This window comes from Cupressus sempervirens, chromosome 7 (assembly GCF_028749045.1).
Source record: "Cupressus sempervirens isolate cs-2001-9-10 chromosome 7, ASM2874904v1, whole genome shotgun sequence".
Classification (NCBI taxonomy): domain Eukaryota; kingdom Viridiplantae; phylum Streptophyta; class Pinopsida; order Cupressales; family Cupressaceae; genus Cupressus; species Cupressus sempervirens.
The window spans coordinates 340,511,271-340,515,421 of record NC_143124.1 but is presented as its reverse complement, the minus strand read 5'-3'; positions in this window follow the sequence as shown (position 1 = coordinate 340,515,421).

Genomic DNA, 4,151 nt, shown 5'->3' with positions numbered 1-4,151 from the left:
AAGTAATAGAGTTGGATTTATATGTTACTAAGTTTTTTGGATCTCAAGGAAATTTTTACTAGGTAAAAGTACAAACCTGTGTCACCCTTTTGTAAAGGAAAAGGGTAACAAAAGTATAATTGTTCACCTTCAATGACATAGAATTAGTATTATTATTTTGAATTTGAAAATGAAGTAAACTAATGAAATGTGTAGAAATGGATGAAGTTTAGGATTATAATTTTTAATAATTATTTGGAATAAGAATTGATATATTTTTCTAATTTTTATAGATAATTTTTTAGTTGATGAATTTTTTTGAAAATTAGGGGTCTAGTTCCCACCACAAAACTAGATGGAAGTACATTTATTTCCCTTTGATCTTAGACTATGTTATAAATAACATATATATATCTAGAACAATCAAAAATAAAAATGATCTTTAGACCTCTATTTTATCTTTTGTAATGATTCAAATTTCAACTCACATGAAATCAATAGTTTTCATCTCCCATCACATTTTTCAAAATAAATCTATTCTAACTAGGAGAAAAAATATATATTCTAAAACATGACTCTCTCCTCTAGAACATCATATAATTTTACTTTATTTGATATGGTGTAATATTTTTTTCTTGTAGATTTAATATATTATAATGGTTTAATATGCTTGAAGATTTTTTTTATTACAATATACTATATCTAATTAAAACACTATAAACTCTATGTGTGAATATTTTTGACTCTAAGCTCTATAAAACCATGTTTATAGGTTATTAAAAAATATCATAAAAAATAGTAAGAGTTATTGAAACACCGCTTTTCTAAAATAATTGTATTTCTTTAGTAATTGGATACAAACTAGTATAAACATGCATTTAATAGAAATTTCCAATTGGAAAAGTGTGAGATCATGTATAACTTAGCTAGAATGAATTTATCTAGATCATATTTTTGGAAAAAAATGATTTTTAGATAGAAATACTCAAATTTAGTTGTTTTGATAAGTTAGCCTAAAAGGTGACATAGCTTTGTACTTTTACCCTACTTTGATAGGAAGATGGAGATTACAGCTTGGATAAAATGGTAAATGATATATTCATCTCGATGGCTAAATAAAGTCTAAATGAAATAGAAGAAGATATACAAAATTAAAAGATTGGTGTCCTACAAACATAAGAGAAAATAATTAATATGCAATTCTCTAGAACAAAGAGAGCAAGATGGTCAAAAATATGGAAAAATAAGGAGGAAATTGGATAAGGCATAAAATAAGACCTAAAATTAAACCCCTAAAAAAATGAGAGTATCAGCCCCAACCATTATACTAAAATAGATAAAAACCAATAGAAGAGTGCGATAGTATCTAAGGACACACTAAGAATTATTACATGGAATGTTTAGGAAATCAATAATGCTAACAATATTTAACACATTAAGATCCAAATGGATTCAAGTGTATCTTATATAATTCTATTTTAATAGACAAAACTCTCAAAATATTGAGGAACTAAAATCTTCAAGAAATTGTAACACGTGTGTTATACAATATCCTATAGTTGTTGCATCATGAATCTTAGTGATATTGTAGATTAATTATAAAGTTAAAGTTAAATAGACTCAATGCAACAAAAACTAAATTATGATTGAAGTTAGTACATTTAAGAATTTTTCTTTTGATTATAATTAATATTTCCTAATTTCATTGTTATCAAATTCCTCATATAAACCTATTTTATTCCCCCTTTCCTTTATTTACCTATATTAAATCCCTAAAAATGAAAAATGTAAAGCTCCAAGTTTGGATAAACCTAAAATATACCTAATTGATCTTTACGTATGACTCTACCTTTATATGGTCCTTGAAGATGGATTTGACTCCTCAAAATTCAACTTCTAATTACCCTCTACCTTACAATACAACTTGGCTACACTATAATCATAATAGATAAAAAATATTATGTCCCTCAAACTTGGTCAATATCATTACTATTGAGGGTTGCTATTACGTACAAAAAGTTTGCAGCAAAGTAGATGATATCTCTTTATGTAACAATAGAAGAAATATTATGCCCAAATGCCCTATTTTTCTACTACCAAATTGCCAAGAGGATAATTAATAGGATAGAGGTTGTGACTAATGTGTGTTTGAATTTTATATTATGTAAAGTATTATGATTGTCATGTATGGAAACAAATAGTCTACATTAAGATGACATTATCTAATATGAAGTTTGAAGTACAAAATTTTCTATGTACGATGAAAGGAAACCATGTCCAAGAAGAAACTTTTGTTCAACAAGATTCAGTGGAAGCACATGTAAACTTGTGTGCTTAAGGAAAGGTAATATAGATAGTCTATGATACATGTGTAAGAGTGATAAACTTAATGTTAATTTTTATATGAGTTATATAATAGATTCATCAATAATGTGTTAGTAAGGTAGCACAATGTAAAAGAAAGTATAATGAGTTTTTGGTTAAGAGATTATTTTGGTTTACAAAAATAATTTCTTAATAAGCTTGGGATGACATGTTATATGTTAACACACCTATGAAAAAACTTTATTTGATGGTTTGGTAATGTGCAAGGCAAGATAAGGCCAACATATAAAGAGTTTTGGTATACAACAACAAACTTTTCCTGGCAAAGTATGGCATTGTATTATAATGATATAATATTTATTTTGGCACTGTATATGATTGATACAGATTTGAATTTTATGGAAAAGAAGAGAAAAGTAGTTGTATGTATATTTTCAAAGATAAATTACAAACACTAGTGATGTAAGGACAAGTCTTGCTCCTTAACCCAAACTTATATTAACATCTTCTCTAGGTCTCTTCTCTAGCCTTCCAGGGCTCTAGTACTAATCCTAACATAGGATGATCACACTCCAAACCCCTTCATCTTTCAATTTGGACATACAAATGTAAAACATAACTTCATGCAATCACCACTACTGATGATGTAGGGGATTTGTGAGTAACTAAGGCCAATTGGCACACTCATCTATGGAAACCACCATGCAAGATTTAACACAATGAAAGAAAACAAAAAGAGAATAGAACATTAGAGAGAGAGAGAGAGAGAGAGAGAGAGAGAGAGAGAGAGATTATTTATTGATTCATGGAAATATCATCATACATACCCAAATTTAAGGCCTTTTGGGTTACAGCTAGATACAAAATACATTCAAAACCAAGATCAAAGCTTCAAGTTTAGATATCTAGACACATATACTTTCAATTTCCTATCCTCCTTCTATCATCTATCTTCTATAAGATGGATTGATGATATATTCTAAAGACTTCACTAAAACACCTACATATAATAATCTAAGCCACAAGCCAACCCAAAATTCTAAAAACTTAATAAACCTAACATTAAATACTTGACGCACAAGTTGACCTCCAACATAAATTAAATGTCCAAAAATTGATGCCTAAGAAAAATTGCAATATCTCATAGCTTTGATTGAATTAGAACTTGTGCTTCAAAATAAAGGTAGTAATTTAGGCCCTCTACAACACCTTAAGTGAATAAAGGTTGATTCACCAAGGATAAGTGCACATCCATTTTGAACATTAAGCACAAAAACCCATTGTACAAACTACCAAAAATTGCTACTCTATGAGAATTTCCATATCTTCCAACTTATAAGGATTTAGAACTTTATCCTTTGAAAAAATGTATTACTATAGGTCATCTTAAATACCTAAAATTTTCAGATTCTAAATCATTGCACAGAATTAGTTATACAGTCCACAATAGGCACCTAGAAACTAGAAAAAATATAGCTCCAACAACAAGGTAAAAATGACAAAAACCTTAACATGGTAACTCAAATGTCTTTGTGCACATAAGATAAGGTTCCCTAGTGTGTCTCCAATATTTGACAACTACTGAAAGATGAACAATGCAAGACATTACAACTCAACAAAACTAGGAAAAAATGAAAACTTGTAGGATAGCAGTGCAAACTAGGATGCTTCTGCACCAGACAACTAGGGTTGGAAGAAATGATTCTCCTAAATCATTTAAATGTCACAACCTGAGCTAAATCCAAATTATATTGAAAAATACATGAAGCATCTTCCATAGGTCTATTCTTCCACTTCACCAGATATTCATAAGAATCTTTCACCCTTGTGTTCTTACCAACTCTCTA